This window comes from Cryptomeria japonica, chromosome 9 (assembly GCF_030272615.1).
Source record: "Cryptomeria japonica chromosome 9, Sugi_1.0, whole genome shotgun sequence".
Classification (NCBI taxonomy): domain Eukaryota; kingdom Viridiplantae; phylum Streptophyta; class Pinopsida; order Cupressales; family Cupressaceae; genus Cryptomeria; species Cryptomeria japonica.
The window spans coordinates 521,983,187-522,003,451 of NC_081413.1; the positions used below are offsets into that span (position 1 = coordinate 521,983,187).

At 38.7% G+C, this 20,265-nt stretch overlaps 1 protein-coding gene across 2 annotated transcripts in view; it reads right to left on the reverse strand.

Moving 5' to 3' along the window:
- Positions 1 to 20,265, reverse strand: part of LOC131066889 (uncharacterized) — a 57,878-nt gene that overhangs the window by 28,125 nt on the left and 9,488 nt on the right. Inside the window, exon 2 of one of the 2 annotated variants that reach the window (XR_009111741.2) lies at positions 1,848 to 2,060. The exons of the other annotated variant lie outside the window; for it this stretch is intronic. The gene's annotated coding sequence lies outside the window, so the exon portion shown is untranslated. The remainder of the gene's footprint in view (positions 1 to 1,847; positions 2,061 to 20,265) is intronic. 2 annotated transcript variants of the gene reach the window in all.

Genomic DNA, 20,265 nt, shown 5'->3' on the forward strand with positions numbered 1-20,265 from the left:
GTGGAATCCTTTGTTATATATTGGTGATATCCATATAAAAGCTTTAATGTCATGGATTCAAAATGAGATCAACATGGGGGCACAAGCCAGAGCACACAAGGATTTCGAATTTGATTGTCCATTGCCATTGAGGAAGGAAGCAAAAGAGCCAAGAGTTCTTTATTATGAATGGCAGAAGTTACTGGTAAGGCAAGATGTTAGAAATCTAGTGCTGCCGATGAGGGAAGAAATATACCAAGCATATGAGCATTTAGTTCAAACTGAAAGTGCAGCTGCAATTGATGGCTTAACTCAGCGTTGGAATAACTTGCCAGAAGAATTGAAGCAAGGAGAACCTCATTCACTGCCAAATTTCCATGCAGCTATGCAAAGAGCCCCTAAATATATACAACTGGGCAGAGAGAAAACCAATAACTGGGTACCTTTGATCTTTCAGCCTCCTATTCTTATGTGGCCACTATTGGGATGTAAGACTACAGATAAGTCCTATGAAGCAATTACAGAAGAAGCCAAATGGTCCAGGTTGGAAAAAATTTAGGATTTTACTGAAATTTAGCTTCAAGAGGAACATGTCAAGGAACCATTGGTGACCTAAGAGTTAGTGCAAGAATCAGAAATTTTCCTCTTGCTGGAGGATCAGCAAGATCTTAAAGTTGGGGGGCATGATGAGTTGAGACATTGGCATATTTTTATCCTTAGAACTCTTGAGCTTTTGTCATATTTTTATTTACATAATAGTAATGATGTATCGAAAGTTTACTATATGTATTTCAGACGTTAGCTTGAACCTATTAAAACATGTTTTGTCTTTGTCAGTTTATTCCTGCAGCCATGTGATTCATTCACGTTGCCATGCGGATTGTTTAGGGCAATATCATGTGTGAAATTAATAGATGTCCTAATTAAATAAAATATGTATGTATGTTATTTCTTTTGAAGCGCAGGGAATAAATGATGCTGCGGTGAAAGATCGCCTATCACGCCAGTTGCAGGAAGAGATATTCAAGAAGATGACTGAAAGATCGAACAACAGAAATGCTGAAAAGCGTAAGAAATGGCATAGGAGAAGCAATCACGCGATACTACTGATGTCTAACTCAAGTGGACATTGGTGTTGTAAATACCGCCACAGTATGTTATGACTGTGGTTCGGTTTAGATCCGCATTTTCTGTAGCTTAACTCCAGCTATCTCCTTTCTTGATTAATTATCCACCTCTTCTTTTCGGCGTGATCTGTGTTGTCTAAAGTAGATGATTTCTTTTAAAATAAGCTCTTCATCTCTTCTCAGAGGTTAGATAGAAAAAGAGAGAAAGCAGAGCAGAGGATTTTTACAAGTGTTTTTGAGTTTCTTTTTATGTTGAATCATGTAATGACTTCCAAAGAACGATGAATAAAAATATGTTATTCTGAGCACTTAGAGTTGTTTTTGGGAAGCCTGGAATCACTCACCCAAGGGGGCCCACTTGGTGAGTGTTCCTGTGCATTTGTTAAGATTAGTTTTCTTTCCTTAGCTGCAATAGACGTTCTTGCATTGACTATTCCTGCAGCCACTGGAAACAAATCCACTGACTATTCCTGCAGCCAAACCAAAACAAAGTAATATCTGTTTATCAGCATTGAACTTAGCCAGTATTGTTTGAATGAATTTATGTTGCTGCAGAAGTTTTCCTGTAGCCTTTCAATAGTTTCAATTCTTGCTTATCTTTTCCGCATAATGTTAGTTGTTGCAGTAATGCAGAGTAGTTGTTGCAGGAACTTAGTGCATATATAGTGGAGACCCATTTCAAGTATTACATCCCTGGGTTGACAATCAAATGAACACTAGCTATAGAAATAGTGACTTTACCAAGTGAATGTCCAAACTTCGGGTTGAGACTTCAACTAGAGTTATTATTCTTATTGTTGGGTTGAACAACATCTAACCCATGTTCAGGAAATGCATGTTCGTGTCTGTAATCTCCTTCCATCTGGATGACATCTTTGATTCTGGATAGAATCTCGTCTCAAACTATCTTCTATTGTTCCCTCTGCATGCTAATTCCCGACTTCGACATTGCACCTGTGTGAAGCTGGACGTTAGACACTTCGGAAAATATATCCTGATAACTACTTTCAGAATTAAATAAGTTCTAATTTCTTAATGATCTAGACAAGTTTATGGATAGAAATCAAGAAGTTTATCCATATTTAAAATGAACTCTGAAAATAGAATTAAAATATGACAAGGTTAGGGTGTGAAACCCATATGAAGTTCATTAAAATCATCAATTTTCAGACTTAGCAAGGTCTGAAGACACCTCCTTATACTTAGAAATTTTATCCAAATTAGAGTGCAAAGGAGTATACCGGATTGGGAATTAAACTAGGAAAGGTGTGAAAAGTAGTGGTTTTTACACAAAAGTTGCCTGAGGACACCTTCCCAATTCAACAATGGCTGCCAGCAAGTCTGAAGGCAACCTGCAACTCTATAAATCAATGATTAAAATAATGTTCCAATCGTGTGTTATGCAAAATTTGATGAAAAACAACTTTCCCATGATGAAAACAATCAATTCCTGGCATATATGTGTGGCTGGTAAAATAAATTCTTTCAGAGGACAAGTCTGAAAATAGTGGTTTCAGACTTACCAGCACCTTGCAAAGTGATAAAAACCCTGAAAATGATCACGAAAAGTCAAAGGAATGAGCTCCAAGCAAAATCGCCAAGGTAGGTAGATGGGTAGAAATGATGTTTATTCTGAGGATAGCCAGCAACAATGGCATCTCAGACCTGCAACAGCTCTTGGAAGCTCTGAAAATGCACTCAAAACTCCTCCAATCAGCCTCTAGACAAAATCGCCTTAGGTGGAAGTCAGCTGGGAATGAAAATGTGAAGTCCGAAAATGAACTTCCAGCCAGCAATGGAGGTCGAATAAGCTCAAATAATGGCGCCAAACTCAGACTTGAAAATTATGACAGCAAGCTTTCAACAATGGTGTCAAATGAATTTTAAAATAAAATTGCCCCCTTCCAACTGTGGCGCCACCCTCCAAAAATTGCACAAGTCTCAAAAACCTGCAAGTAACCTCCTCCAATGGTCTTAAAAATAAATCGCCTACGCTGGGAAATGAAAAAAAATGAGCAATGGAAAATCCTCAACCTCAATGGTGTCAACTTGACACTTGAACAAATTCGCCAACTGGAGGAAAAATCGCCTAAGTAGCACACTTGGCAAATATATTATTATTATAATGCTGGCCACTTTCTTTTAAACTTGCCTTTGCCTTGGGTTTTCACCACACAAGCAATGTGGGATAAAACATTGTTACTTATACTTGCCTGGGGAAAATCGATTTGCTTCTAGAAGGTGAAATTCATTAAATGTTCATTGCAAATCATTTATTAATTGTTTTTATTTTTTAAATAATCGTCATCACTTTTAAAAACAATTAAATTGGGTCACTATTAAAATATTTTAAAATTTGATCCAAAATTGACCCATGGGGAAAATCGATCTCTATTTGGATTTAAAAAATCCAAATAAAAATAAGTAAAATTTTCAAAAATGTACATCTAGGGGAAAATTGACCACTATTAGGATAAAAATCCTAACAAAATTTCATCAAATGAGTGAAAATTCCAATTCAAACTTGCCACTTAGCACAAAAAATCACCTTGGGGGAAAATCGACCCCTGTTTGGACAGTCATCCGGACCCAAAATCATTAAAATCATTACTTGTGGAAATTCGCCTAACGTCTGGAATCACTATCAAGATAACAAAATCCTCAAAATCTCGTCATAAAAGTCCTGGTGGAAAATTGATAGGCATCAAGAATCATCATTTTAGTCCTCATTAAAGTCATCTGCAGTCCTAGTGGAAAATCGTGGGTTGTCAGGCATCTTGGTGGAAAATCGCCCCATGTCTGGACAATGAGTGGGGAAAATTTAGGTCCACCTGGAATCTAGTGGAAACCCACCACCAGTCAGGATTTTGAGTGGGGGAAAATTATGGGTCATCAAGAATGTGGGGGGAAAAGCACCTCCTGTCAGGAATTTTGACATTTTGACCCTTAGAACATGGATTTTCATCCGGAATTTAACAGTTTAACCACTCAAAATCATCTGCACACTTAAAATTTTCAATAGAACGCATCGGGACTTAGGCAAATTTATCAAAATTTGAGCGAAACATAAGGGAACCTATCGGGATAAAGTGCAAAATCAACTTGGATAACTTCCTAGGAGCGAGAAAACAACTCCTAAAGGTCCTGAAACGCTTAGGCACTTAAAAATCACCGACGAGAACATTCAAAAACATGTTAACACTCAAAAGGTCTACACTTAGACAAAAAATTAGGATCATTTAAAATCTCAACTTTACGTTTTTGATTCTATAACTTCAAAAAACCCTAAACGACAATTAGGCATGATCAAAAATCCGAGACTCGAGCACGGAAATCAAAATTGCCCACTATGTTGCCAAAACCCTAAACTAACCAACGTAGAAAGCAGGAAAGAGGGGGGTCCCCGTTTGCAATGGGGCAATGTGTGAAAAGGTCACAACAGGCACCTATAAAATCACTACATCTATATTTGAAGGTGTTGTAACCACATCACACATCGCCCCATCGAGATGGGACCCCCCCTTTTTTTTCGGTTTTGCCTTCTCTAGGAGTAGTCTCTCTATGCTCTCTTCTAGTGAATGGAGTGGAGTAGGTCATCAAGCGTTGCAAGAATGATTCGAAGATGAAAGATTCAAGTGAGATAGCTAAGTGAAAGGTCAGTCATGAAGTTAGTTGTGTACCTTGTCCCAACTTGAGAGCAATTTTTTTTGTTAAGACCCTATCCTTGCTAAGGACCTGCAGCAAATTTCCTACCTTGACCCTGTACCTTGTTGAGGTTCCAGAGAGAACTTGTTCCTTGTCCTTCCTAAGGGTCCGGAGCAAACTTTGTCCTTGGAGCAGTCTTAGAGCGAATGTCCTTGGAGAGGACATGGAGCGAATTTCTCCAAATCATGTACCTTGCCTCAAACTTGGAGCGAATTTTTCATCCTAAGACAACATACCTTGGCTACCACAAATAGCGAAATTTTTCTTATCAAGTCTTGTCCTTAGAAAGAGCCTGGAGCGAATTTTGAGTCATGTCCTTCCAAAGGATCCAGAGCGAAATTTGCTTGTCCTTCCTAAGTGTCCAAAGCGAACTTGAATATGTATACCTTGGAGAAGTCTTAAAGCGAGCTTTGTCTAGAATCATGCGTGTACCTTCCAAAGGACAGAGAGCGAATTGCAATTTAGGTCTAGTCCTTGCCAAGGTCAGAGAGCGAATTTCATCATGTCCTTGCCAAGGTCTTGGAGCAAAATTCTTATCAAGGTCGCGTACCTTAGAAAAGAACATAGAGCAAGTTCTATTTTTCAGGTCTTGTCCTTGCTAAGGACATGAAGCAAACTTTTAAATTGACCTTGTCCTTCCAAAGGACCTAAAGCAAACTTATTTCAAGATGGCATACCTTCCTAAGGTTCAAGAGCGATTTTCATTTTAGGTCTTGTCCTTGCTAAGGACATAGAGCGAAATCTTTACCTTGACTTTGTCCTTCCTAAGGCTCAAGAACGAAAAATTTCACTAAGATCGTGTACCTTCCAAGGGTCACAGAGTGAATTCTATTTTTAGGTCATGTCCTTGCTAAGGACGTAGAGCGAAATTCTTATCAAGAGTCTTGTCCTTGCTAAGGACATGAAGCGAACTTTTAACTTGACCATGTCCTTCCAAAGGACCTAGAGCGAACTTATTTCAAGATGGCGTACCTTACTAAGGTTGAAGAGCGATTTTCATTTTAGGTCCTGTCCTGGAGCGAACTATTTACTGTGACCTTGTCCTTGCTAAGGACATGGAGCAAACTATTTTTCTTGGCCTTGTCCTTCCTAAGGTCCTAGAGCGAATCATGTGTGTACCTTGCAAAGGACCCAAAGCGAAATTCATCAAAGGCAAACATTTTGGCGCCAAGATCAATTCAAAATTCGAATTGCTAAAAGAAGAACTCTAATGTGTTAAGTCGGTCAGCATGAGGAAGACAATTTGTTGTTTTATTTTTGCTAGACTAAGTCGGCCTATTACCCCAAAAGACACACCTTACCCTAAATTGCATATATAAGAGAAGTCAAAAGGATCATTTTAACATCAATTCAAAATACAATTCTTCTCCAAAAGCGAATTTTGTCAGCAGGTCAGAGAATTTCTCCAATTGAACAGCAAACTTCATCAAGCATCAGCAATTATAAAGGGCGAATTTCATCATTGAATGCAGGTCTGGTCTTTTTGAAAAGGAGAATTTATTATTTGAAGATCAAGTTGAATTTATTCAGCTAGGAGCCTACCATACAGTGAATTCACATTGGACAGCCCTGATTTGCCTTAGACATCAGAATTGCATTCCAAACAGTGATTTCATTAAGTAGTGTCAGTCATTTAATTGAAAGGAAATCATCAAAATCAGAAGGAAGGACTGCATTTAGGATTAAAAATCAGGTCTGATTAGAGGCAGAAAATCGCAATTCATTCAAGTTAGGATGCATGTAAAGAGTTAGATCAGTCTTATTAAGCAATTGATTAGAAACATTAGAGTGTAGTACTGGGTTATTTCATCTTCATTCTAAGGTTTTGCTAGCCTAAAGTCTATAATTTTCGTAACCTTATCAATACCCTAACTTGAACATTTTTAATAGGTGAATGATGGCAGCACCCAAGGCAAGTGGATCTACCTCCCGGCGGGCTCTCATCAAAGAAGATCAGAAGAATGATGACTTGGAGACCAAGATTACATCCCGATGGAGCAACATTGGAGATACAAACCTTGGAAATTTCAATGTGAAGAAGTTTTGTGAGGCACCATACATCGGCAAACCATCACCTATAGCCAAGAGGATAATAGAAAGTGGCATCATCAAGGCAGCCGGCTTCCCTTTTGCAGTTAGATGTCATGAACTAATGATTGAGTGCGCCAAACACTATGATTCACACTCAAGGACAATTGTGGTCGAGGATGGAACCGTTCTTGCTTACCTATCAGAAACAACTATAAGTGAAGCTTTCCACCTACCAGAACAAAGGGACATGATCTATAGAAGCTTGGAAGGAGCTAAGTCAATTTATGAAGATGATCCTGATGCATGCCTAGTAGTCATCAATAGGGATTGGTTGCAAAAGAGTAGACCTTACCTAAACAAGATACCTAATGGGCCACACCGAATCGACTTCCAAGAGGAATTCAAGGATTTGATCACCTTGCTTGGTTGAGTTATAGGTGCTCCTCAAGCCTTTTGTTTTGATAAATGGATATTCTTCTTCATACAAATAATCATCCAAGGGAAAGGAATGATCAATTGGGCAAGAATCATTAGTAATAGCCTAGATGTACAATTGAGAAGGTTAGTTCCCACCAAGTCATTCCACATGAGCTCATATGTCATATATTCCCTGGCAAGGAATTATGAATATGCGAGACTACCACATAGAGGCAGAGTTGGAAGGAGGCCCGGAGAGATAAGGTTTTGTGATTCCTATGAAATATTGCATCACCCACCTAAGAAGCACTATAGATTGGTCAATGATACTTTCACAATGCACATCACTAGGATAAGGTGGAATCCATCAGAGATTGTCCCCGGAGGCACAAGCACTTATCAAACAATATGGTGCATGGTTCATTCAATTCCCCAAATTCACATACATAAGGGTACACGGATGTCCTTCTCCTCCTTATATGTTGCCACGTTATCCCACGGACGGGGTAGTACTTCTTGAGGTGGCAAGACAATTGTTATCATGTACCAAGTCATTGAGGTACAAACACAAAGGTGTCATCACTAATTCCATTTCACTTGGGAATTCAATAGAAGTTTGTCCTTCCCTTCAAGCAGCTGAAAATGCCGAGCCAGGGTTATCTCTCTATTTGTTTACACCATTTGCTTCTAGAGATAACTTTGATCCCTATGATAATGTAGAAGAAATTGCCGAAAGAAAGCATAAGCACGTGTTTCAAGTAGAAGACTTTTGGATGAACGCACAAGATGACTTTGAGATAAAGAAGAAGATGCACTCCCGGCTGCCTCTTGATCTCATCAGGAAATGCAAAGTCTATAGAGTGGCTGCCCAAGCACACAATAGTGGTAGATATATCCAATCTACCTATGAGAAGGAAAATAAAAAAGTAAAGATTAATTGGGATGAAAAGGAAGTCACGGATTTGAGGGAATTGATGAATCAAGTCTTAACTTGTACGCGTAGATGGGTAGATATTCAACATCAAAAATTGTGAAGGAGCAAGATGTAACAATGACATTCAATTTGGAGACAAGAACAGAAGAAGAAGAAAGGGCAAGTGTAAGTGAGAGCACTTCTCATTCTAAAGGATCATAGAGGAAGAATGAACAAGGAAAGAAGGAGACATCAAAGAAGAGGCAAAAGACAAATTTTGATCAGCCTCCTAGTGCTTCTTCTAGGCATGAAAGAGAAATAAATTAAGGCAAGGATCAGAGGATAGATCAGAACATGGTCTATGAAGTAGATGAATCAATGGAGTCTACAATACAAAATGACAAAAATGATAGACAAGATAGAGGAAAGATGCCACAAATCATCAAATCTGGCCCTTCATATCCAGATTTGTGATGATGAGTAACAAGGAGATAATAATGGAGCAACTTCCCCTCCCAGAAATGAGCCATTGCCCGAGGAAGTGCAAGTAAAAGAAGGAAGATCTTCTATCCCCGATTGGCTAAAGGAAAGACTTGCCAAGGAAGTAATAGTGGAAGAAGAAGAACAAGTATTTGATTTGGAGAGTCTTCTAAATGGACCTCAAGAAGTCATTGAGAAGAAGAAAGCTTCAAAGATGTCTAAAGTAATAAGAGATGATACAGGCTCCAGGAAGATACAGGTTGCCACTCTAGCAGTAGATAAATATGAGGATGAGATTATGGCAGATGAATATGATTTGGAGACATTTGACTTAGGTCCACTTACTTCTGAACAAGCCATGGAGGAAGCAACCAATTCAGTGAAGGCGGTCAATGAGAAGCTAAAGGCTGAAATAGAAAAGAACAAAAGGTAAATGCATGGAGGAGCTATTTCAATCAATTCAAGGAACCACTAAGGCAGAACGACCCAACAAACACACCTCCACTAATGCTTCCTCATGAATCGGTAAATCATATGGAGAAGATAGCAAACTCAACACAACTTCTAGAGGCATGGGTCAACAAATCCTTCACAATGGCTAGTGAGTTCGTAAGAAATATGATGAAAATACTTGGTAGAGCCATTTGTGTTCTTGAGATAGTTCATAACCTCATGGTGACAGTTGATGCCTTCACTCATACTAAGGACGTCACCATTCTAGTATTGCAAGCAATAAGGAAAGCACCTAGATAGATACTAGCACAAGAGGGGATAATTAGAAAGGAATCAACTCCTAATTTGTTACAGTGGTCGACTTTGCTTCAAATGAAGAAAATCCTTTTTGAAGATGTTAGTAACAGATGTAGTCAAGTTGAAGATACCGTCCATCCTATTCATGACAAGATAATTGAGGTGATGTGCGTTATTCTTGGCAAAAGGGCAGAAATTGAAACAGATGTGGACATTCAAGAATTGGAAGGTAGGATAAAAGTAATCTTTCAGGGAGAAGGTGGACTAATCACAGAAAAACAGTTGGATCATATTTATACCACTATGTTCCTTATTGATAAGACAAGTGAACTTGAGCATGGATGGGAGATAACAATTCTTGCAACCTTTGATGAAGTGATCCACCTAGAAGAGCAAATGAAGAATCTACCTGAGATTCCAATTTCTGAAGTTGAGAGTATGACGTCTAGATTCATTGAATATGCTAGAAAGGAAAAGGAAAAAGGGAACAAAGTTGTAGAAGAAAGTTTGTTATGATCCCACTTGGCGTTCCATTTTCCTATTGGAGGATGCTTCCTCGATTTTTGTGCTAACACATGCTATTTTCTTATTGGTTGTTTCATGATGATGATTATCTAGTTAGGGTTTTAATTTGTATCAAACCGTAACTAGGGTTTAGGTGGCAAAATCTTGGCCCTTGATCTTCATTCGATCTCGGCCCTTCATTGTATTTGGGAGTCTTATATAAGCTCCACTCATTTCATTTGTAATGGTTAATAATGTTAATAATGATAGCAATAGCAATAGAGTAGAAGAGAATAGAAGAGAGTAATAGTGCTAGAATAGAGGCAAGAGGAAGACTTGAAGAATTGTTGTTGTTTGGCTATTGGATCAATAAAAACATTGAAGTTATGGTGTTTTTGCTCAATCCTTGAAGCTTATTGCATGGTTCTTTTACCTTCTCAAGCCAATCTTTTGATAATAGTTTAAGCATTAGATTATATGATGGAATGTTGTACTTGATATATTGTGAAGCTCATTATCCATACCACTAGTTTTCTTGCTGATTGTAAGCAAGCCTTGTGTGGTCAACTGGAACTCTTGAAATTGTTTAGGTTCGATTATTGCTCGATCATTGATATGCATTCAACTAATGGTGTCTATGAAATTGTTTAGGTTCGATTATTGCTCGATCGTTGATATGCATTCAACTAATGGTGTCTATGATTAGTAGTGATTTGAAAATCTCTAAACATCTTTAGAAGATTGCACTAGTTCTAGTGGAGTTGTTCATGTATGGCGATGCTATAACTCGTTGAGTTTCACTTGTGTCATTTCTTCATTCATTCATTTTAGGATAGCTTAAAACTTCTCTAAACCCTCATCTTTTGCCATTTTTTGATAATCATTTAGTAGTCTTAGGAGAAACTTCATTGCATACTATCTGCCAATCTCTTTATGAAATCTTTTCGAACCATAAATGCCCCTTGATGAAACAGCAATCACAACGACCAACTAAGCTTATCCACATGCAGTGATCCTACATACATGAACCTTGGAGTCTACTCGAATGGTCCTTAAGCTAATCTTCAGCATCCGAGAGATTTTGTTCAAGAGAGGATACCTGTGGTATTTTATTTTGTGTTCGCATGTGCCTAAAAAACACATCAACAGAAGGCACATCAAGTGCACCTACAAAGTACAAAATTTATATTTTATGTTTTCTACCAAAGATGGAAGACAAACTTTTCTGAGTTTTATACTATATGGTTTTATGTTGATCTTCCAAACTGTGGTACACACTGAAGTGAAATTAGCTCTCCAAGCTAATTATCAGCGAAGAGTGGTAATAGCAGCACCTGCACATAAAGAGATATTCTAGTCAGACAACACTGCATCGGTTCAATAACTTTGGATGTTGGGAAAAGGAATAATCCAAATCCCAAGGATAGTATCATTCGCTCCCCTTCGCCCCAACCGATCTTCTAGTGAAATTATTTGACTATATCTAGGAGACATTCTTCAAATTGGTGGTGTAGATGCTGCTTCTGATTCTACCGGGAGTGAAGAATAATGAATTGAATCTTTTAGGTAGCTGGTTGTCCATGTTCTGTCAGATTATGTGTGGTCAAGGCTTTTTTTCTTTTTTGAAATTCTTGTATAGTTTCATTGGAGACGTGTTGAGCACCTCTTTTGAGGTTCCTAATTAACTACTGTACTTTTACAGTTCCATTGAATCAGAAGCACAATTTCAAGATTCTAGTCATGTGGACATCAATGTATTTTTTTAATTTCCCCCTTAAATGGAGGAAGAGATAAACAGGTTGTTCACTCAGAGAATTCTTGGAGCAAAACCCTTAGTGGGTTCCTCAAGCTTAATTTCGATGGTCTTTTGTTAGGAAATCCAGGTCTAGCTAGGGCTGACAACTGTCATTAGGGATGAATTGGGCTGTTTTGTCAAAGTTGGCTCTCTCTTTTCCTTGGACGTCCATCTAATACTGAGGCTAAACAGGAAGCAGTTGTGGCTAGAATAGTTTTGGCATCATCACTGAGTTGCGAGCATCTTATAGTGTAAGGAGATTCACTGAATGTTATCCAAGAGCTTGGAAAATCTACTTTTCTTAGTTGAAAATTCCATCCCTTCATTCAGGAGGTTGTGGCTTTGAGAAAAAAATTGATGACTTATTTACTCGATGTTATCGTGAGTTGAACTCAGTGCTGATTTCTTAGCCAACATGGGAGTTGATTAGGAACCTTTTTCAGCTCTCTATAGTGATTGGGTGGAAGCTTGAATGGGATGGGATAAATTCCTTCCCAACTTTTGATTCCCATAGCTGATTGGCATAAATTTTTCACCCCATGGTGGGTTTGTTGGGGTGTATAATTACTACCCAAGTTATGTTCGCTTGCTGCTTGCTTTTTCCTTTATGTCAATACGCTTTGTGGATGGTGGCTTCATTATTTATAATTGCGAGGTCATGTTGATTATGTACTTCTGTGTCAAGCTTATTCGTGCAATTTTCTTTGAATGTTTGGCGAACTTGTCTTGTGGGGGCTTGCTGCACTATTTATGGCTATTATATGATGGAGCTTTTGGCAGTCTCAGTATTCCGCTGCTCTTCATTTCTCTATCAATTCTAGCGTGTTGGTGGTTTGACAGTGTGGCGTGTGTAGGTGGGGTCTCTAGTTTTGTGGCATTGGTGGTTTGTTGGGGATGATGGTTGGCAGGTATTGCTTTGGAAAGATGTGGGACTCTTATGTCAGAGGGGTGGCTGCAGGTTGTGTAACATCTTTCATTGCCTTGATAATGCCTCATTAAATCTGGTGAAGAGTGTGCTAGGGCATTCAAGGGGTTGGCAATTCTGGGATTGTTCAATCTCAATGGGGTGGGTTCCGTCTACAGGTTGTGTAATGTCTTTTATTGTCTTGATAATGTCTCATTAAATTTGGCGAAGAGTGTGTTAGGGCATTCAGCGGTTGGCAATTCTGGGGTTGTTGAACCTAAAGCTTCATCTGTGAGGACTTTTTGGCAAAACTTGTAGTGGTGGTGCCATCAATTGAGGTGTGAGGATGGCTAGTGAGTGTGTTTCTACCAAATCTCAATAGTGTGATAGTGCCACTGGTAGGTGTTGAAAGGGTATCTCCTCAGGGATCTAGTAGTCTTTCAGCTCATACCTCTGTGGGGGATGTGAATGTGTTGAGCAAGGAAATCCTTGTGGTGAATAAGGAATTGCAGGAACCGACAGCGTACTGATTTTAGGATAGTGGTCAAGAATCTATTGGTCACTCATTACCAGAGGTCACCTGGAGGTGGCAAGTGTGTTCACTTTGTCTGCATGGGAGTATGGTTTTGTTGTGACATATTCACACATCGCCCCATTGCAAATGGGGACCCCTGCTTTTTGCTTTTTAGGGTTTTTTTTCTTGGTCTTTTAGGGTTTTGTCTGTTAGCCTTTGCATTTTGAGTGTCGCCAAGGGGATCACCTGGATGGCAGGTTCTGCTTGAGTGAGGTCAAGTTGGTGAGTGATAAAGTCTGGAATGTCCTAAAATTTGGCTAAGTCTGGAAAGTCCTGATCCTGAAATTTGGCTAAGTCTGGAATATCCTGATCCTGAAATTTGACTAAGTTTGGAAACTAAAAATCCTCCAAAAACTAGATTTTGCAACATAACTCCTGGAGGTCTGAAACCACTCTCAAACATCCTGAAAGTATATATGGAATATAACTTAAAGTATAAGAAAGAAGAAGGATAGAGGGAAATGTCACTTATACTTAAAATCGCTCCGGACCCTCAGGGAGGGCCCAAGGCGAGATTTTGATTTACTTCATTTTGCAATGGAAAAGGACTAAGTTTTGAGCATGAAAGGGAAATGAATGACTTTCTCCACCCACCTGAGGAAGTTTTGGCTAGAAATGATGAAGGACCTTGTTGAAAACAGAAAAATCGCTACGGACCCTCAGAGAGGGCCCACAGCGAGAAATCTTGTAGGGGTCATTGCTAGCCATATTTGGTCGACTTAAGAGGTCAAAGGCATGATGAAGGATAAAATGAACATAATGAAGTATCCAGACTTGATCAAAGATGATGAATTGAAGGAGTTTTGCCCAGGAAAGGAAAAATCGCTATGGACCCTCAGAGAGGGCCCACAGCGATTTTCTTTGTGTGCACATTTTTGGACAATTCTTGGACATGAATTTTTATTCATAACAAAGAACAAGACAATATCTCCCTTTGCAAAGTGATTTTTAGATGAAAAGTGAAACATTTTGGTCTAGGTAGCAAAAATCGCTCCTGACCCTCAAAGAGGGTCCACAGCGAGATTTTCTAATATGCATTATTCTTACAAGATCAAAGTGATTTTATGATTGGAAGGGATGAAGGAAAGCATGTTCTATCCGTTGAATATAATTTGGAGGATCAACACAAGAGGAAATCAACCCAAAATGAAAAAATCGCTACGGACCCTCACTGAAGGCCCACAGCGAGAAATCGCTTCGGACCCTCAGAGAGGGCCCACAGCGAGAAACCTAAAATGGGAATTTTTCATCCAAGTTTGAGGAAGGCTAAGGTTAGGCATGGGTTTGAAACGATGTTTGAAAAGCCTTGAAGTGAAAAGAAATCGTTGAGAATCAAAATTTTGAAGACAATTACAAAAATTGCTCCGGACCCTCAGAGAGGGCCCATAGCGATTTTCCACTTTTCTCTCCTTTGTTTGAAGAATTGAGACAAAATCTTGCTTGGACAGGAGAACGTGATGTGTTATGCCTTGGAGGTGATTTGAAGATTAAAAGATAAAGGAATTTGCCTAGAACCAAAAAATCGCTCCTGACCCTCAGTGAAGGCCCACAGCGAGATTTTCAAAAAATGCATGTTTTCTTCAAAATGGTGCTAAGGCAAGGTTAGGACAAGGAGAAGAGACCTCCAAGAACATGATGAATATTATTTTGCCTTTGAAACTTGATGATTTTGGTCAGAAAATGAAAAATCACTCCTGACCCTCAGTGAAGGCCCACAGCGAAAAATCGCTCCGGACCCTCAGAGAGGGCCCATAGCGATATTGTTGAAAACCCTCGTTTTACCTTACAACAACAAAGCGAATTTGGTTGGAGTGGATTAAGGGAAGGCATTGCCAAATGATGAATGAAGTTTGAATGAAAAATGATGAAGAATCGAGCCTAAATTGCAAAAATCGCTACCGACCCTCAGAGAGGGCCCACAGTGAGAAACTTCAAAATCACACCTTTTCTCCAAAATTGGATTGAGCTAAGTTTGCAATTCAGTGAAAGGACCTAATTGAAATGTCTTGAAGAGATTTTGGAGGTGGAAAGGTGCTAAACTTGAGCAAAAAATGAAAAATCGCTCCTGACCCTCAAAGAGGGCCCATAGTGAAATTTGCATTTTCACCTATTTTTCCTCATAAAAAATGTCAAATTTGAAGTGCAACACGTTAACGGGATATCAATTTACCCTCCAGGAGATTTTCAAGTTGAAATGTGGAAAATTAAGATTAAATTGACATTAAATTTTGGCATTTAATAAATTAATTTTAAGCCTTAAAAAATCGAACTTCTATCTTGGAGGCATTTAAAATTAATTTTTATTAAATTAAAATTAAATGTAAAACGCTCAAGGCCTTATTTTGATTTATTTTGCCAAGTCGGCCCCCTTTTTTGGAATTTTATTTATTTTTTAAACCTCTTTTTGCCAAGTCGGCCTAGAGGGAGCAAAGGGGTGAGCGCTCTATATATTGGAAGTGGTTTTTTCACAATTCAAATCATTCAATCATTGCTTCAAGTGCGAATTTGGAAGGCTAATTGAAGGAGCGAAATCTAGCTAGAGTGGGGCAAATTTCTTCTAAGTGTTGAAGGTTAAAGAGGGTGGAGTTGATTCTTATGAAGGCTAAAGGAGGTGCATTTTATCCAAGGGAGAGCTTTGGTCTACATTTTGCTTAGCGAAATTCATCTATTTTTGCATCATTTCTTAGAGTTTAATACTCAAGAGGAGGTATGGCGAAATCATCTTGACACCATTGTTGAAGATTTGAATTTTGAACTTTTGTTTTGAAAATTCTAAGTTTGGCGTAGTTAATTAGGAAATGATAACTCAAGATTTATCATGAAGTTTCCTAATTAAAATCTTAAATCTTCCTTTCTACTCTATATTTCTATGCTTCAAGATATATTACTAATTTTGAAATGTTGTGTAGGTATCAAGATGGCGACTCCAAAGCCCGGAGGATCTACAAGTCGGTAGGCTCTCATCAAAGAAGATCCAATCCAGGACAAAGATGATCTCCTCCAGCTCAGTATCATCAAAGAAGATCAAGCAAGGATAAGGGCGACCTCCTCCAGTCTAGCATCGACAAGGACGGCCTTCCTCGGACAAACATCATCAGGAATAACCTTCTCCAATCCAGCATTCCAAGGCAAGTTACATCAATCATCCTGCACATCAAAGACAAAAGAAGTTAGAGCAAGGGTTCGTTGAAGAAGCAGATAGTTTCAGAAGAGTTAATTAAAGGCTAGCTTCTCAGCAACATCAAATTGGCATCAACCAAGTGTCAGACGAGTTGGCATCCCAGTCATCACTTCTCTAGTCGGATTGGTCCACCCCAGCTATCCATTGGTCGAATTTTCCAGAGAAGACATGTGTCCTTAAAATGTAATTTTATCATTGGTCAAGCATTAAATGTTATGTAATGGTTGTAACAAACCCTAATTAGGGTTTTCATTATTGAATCTTGGCCATTGATCTCAAATTCATCTGAGCCATCGAATTGTATTGTGGGCACTATATAAGCCCCAACTCTTCATTTTGTAAAGGCAGTTGGAAGCAGTTAGAAGGTAGGGAGTGAATAGTTAGAATAGTGAATTGGTCAGTTGATAGAATAGCAATTAGAGTAGAGTAGAGAGAGAAGGCAAAGATTGTTGCCAAGGTGTTGTTGTAAAAGACTTGTAAAACTTCATTGAAGAAATGGTGAAATTCATGGGTCGATTCAACAATTTGCATGGTCTCTATACTTCTCATATTTGATTTCATGTTATTAGATGAGTGGAAGAAATGTGCTTGATTGATGGTGAAATTCGTATATCCATACTACTAGCAGTTTGTTGATTGCAGACTTGCCTTGTGTAGTCAATTGGAGTCATTCAGCTTAAGCTTAACTTCAATTGTCTCTTCTTCATTGATATGCATCAGCCTGATGGTGTCTATGCCCGTAGTGATGATTTGAACATCATAAAGCTTTCCTTCGAAGATCGCACTAACCTTGTGGAGATGGTCCCGGGATGTCAAAACAAGACTTAGTTAGAATTTCATCAAAGATCATTCATTGCTCTTACATTCTTAGTGTTAGGATTAGATCCTTTCCTCACCCTCGTCCTTTTTTCCTTTTTTTCGAATCTAAGGCAGTGAAAGCCTATGTTCCAGCAATATTCAAAGCAAATCAGACGTTCAGTCATCAAGTGTAAGTCCCCTTGTGATTCCAACAAATCACATCATACCACAGAGAGCTTATCCACACATAGAGATCCTACAACAAAGAACCTTGAAGTCACCCTGATTGATCCTTTTCGCGATATCTTCAGCATTCAGAGGCTTTACTCAAGAGAGGATAAGGTACCCTTGGGTATTTTATTCTGTGTTTGATAGTGTACAAAAAACACGTCAACAGGTTTCTATGTCAAAACTTTGCAGCAAGGGGATAATTCATGGCCTCCAATTCCCTGAGTTAAGCAAAGCACCACAGGACTTCGCAACTATGAAGGAGGTGGGCAGTGCCTTGAGTGGCTGTCAAGTGGTGTGGATGGTTGGGGTAACAACCAGCACAATTGAGTAGGTTGGTGGGGTGTTGCTAAGTTGGGGATTCATCCCTCTTCTATGCAATGTTTGTGTAGTTTGTTGTTTCTAGGTGTTGGGGCACTTTGTTGTGTCTTTTGTCTGTTAATGTTGTCTTCTGCCGACCTGCATGCCATTTTGTTTGTTGGACTTCTTGATCTGTATTTTGCACTGTTGGAAGTTTTTATTTTCAGATAAGGCCCATATAGAACCCTTTTTTTCTTTCTCTGTCTCTCTCTTCCAAAGGAGAATGTTGATTCTTGTTGGTCAGCTTAATCTTTCTTTTCGGCAAAGACCATAGATCAACGCAGCTGAAATTAAATTTTGGTTTGTCGTGTGTAATATGCTAATGATGTAATTGATCACAGTTTTTAATATTTTCATTTTGAGCGGACATCACAAGAGTGGCATTTCAATCTATTTTTATAAGTGACCATCTATCATGACATCCAAATTAGGAATTCAATTGAGACTCCTCCCTAAAAATGACTAGTCTAGTGTTGGTGCTTGAATGCTGTTCAAGCAAGGCACTCTTTTTTGTTCACAATAAATAGACAGTTATTCTATGTCTACTATGGGGAAGACATATTGCTTTTGTATCAAGTCAGAGTAATGCTTCTTTTTACACCTTTCCGAATAAAACCTCATGTGCTCATATCCATTACATGGATATATTGTGAACCATTTCTCTCATCATCCAATATTATATACTTATCCCTAGGGACAACAGATGGAATTTAATGCAGCATCTGGCATCAATCAACTTCAATAAGTAACAGAAGCAACTGAAGCGATGGATAGCATATAGTTTGATAAAATACAGGGACAGCAAACAAAATATTTGAATAGGATCTGACCCCTACATTCCCAAGAATTTTTCTCTGCTCTTTAGTTTTTATGAGGCTGCCTAATCTATTCCAGCCTGAAGTCCTTAATTGGAAGCTGCTTTGCATGGACCAGAAAATCCCCACTCTAGACATTATGAGCTAAAATTATCTAATTTTTTTGCTTCTGTATTAGTTAATAATTTATTTGGAGCTTTGGTATGTTGGGAGGTGATTGTCAACTAGTATTGTCACTTAAATGTCATTTGCAAAAGGTATTTTGGAATTTGGAGGCTGATTCTCTATCATAGTCCTTGAGCTAACAGCTATATTGATGCATTATTTGCATCTTTGGCGTAGAATTTTTTGACCAGAACAAATAAATAAAGCTTGTAACATTTACAGTAAATCTAACATAGTGTTACTCATAATAGATCAGGATCTCAAGTTTATGACTCAGAGACTAGCTGAGGATGACCTCTTTGTTAACCAAACAAAGGTCAAGTCTTGTCCTAAGATGGCATGGTTTTAGTCCCTATATTGTGAATGGTTGCAAAAAACTAGAAGTAAATCAACGATAATCCAATTCAAGCCCAAGAAGACAATCAGAGGATAATCCATAGTATATCTAGAAGATGCTGATCATTTGAGCAGGGCCATGAATTATAGAATGCATTAACGAAAGTTGTTAGACAAGATGTGGAAAACCATAACGCATTCAAACATAGATATTAGCAAAATTCCTACTTCCAGTCATATGAGAAAAGGGATAGTTACATGAATATATTCTTACAAAAAAGATTGAAAATGAGAATTCCCATGGTCAAAAAAGGAATTATGCTTCCCTTCCAAGCTGTTTAAACAGCACAAAGCAGAATATAAGATGTGCAGAGCATAGTGATGCAAGGAAGCTAATTTATTGGGCTAGAGTATTGGACTCACTGGCCTGGATAGCAGGAGTGCCAAGTCAGATGCACCAAAGGCTTCTTCTATCCTTCTTCCTTACTGTATACTATATAAAGTGTATAGCAACAGTTTTTATGGTTCAGAATGACTATTGCTTGCTAGGTCTCTGTGGACACAAACATTACCAAGTGTCAAACACATATGGTGTAGAAAACATGTGAGGTGGGGAACCACAATGTGTTTGATGTGTACGGTGTCAAATGTCAAACTTGTGTGGAGCCAAATCCTGCAGCACAAGGCCTGCCAAGTGTCACAAGCATATGGAAGCATAACATATGGATATGTTTTCATGTGTCCAATGCTAAGTTGCAGAGGCAAAGCATGTGCTTGTAGCACACAATGTGGAGGTGCATGTGCTAGGAGTACACAATGTAGAGGAATGAAGCCTGATACTTTGAGGATGCTTTGAGCAAGTTGCACAATCTTGCACTCAAAGATTTCATGAGTGAGTGCTGATTGTATAACTTTGAAGGCTGAATTATTGGATTTGAATCTACGCACAACACATTTTTGTACTGAACTATTCCACGTGTATTTACACAACAATTACAAAGAGTAGTGTTGTTAATTGTTGGAGGCACAAGTTTGTGCTTGGATCATATGCCCTTTATAGAGGAGAAAGTTTGTGCTTGGATCATATGCCCTTTCTCCAGGAGAAAATTTGTGGTTGAATCATATGCCCTTTCTTTAGGAGCAATGGTCCCCACTGCATTCTAGAGTGAACTGAAGAATCTTGTCGGAAAGATGAACATGACC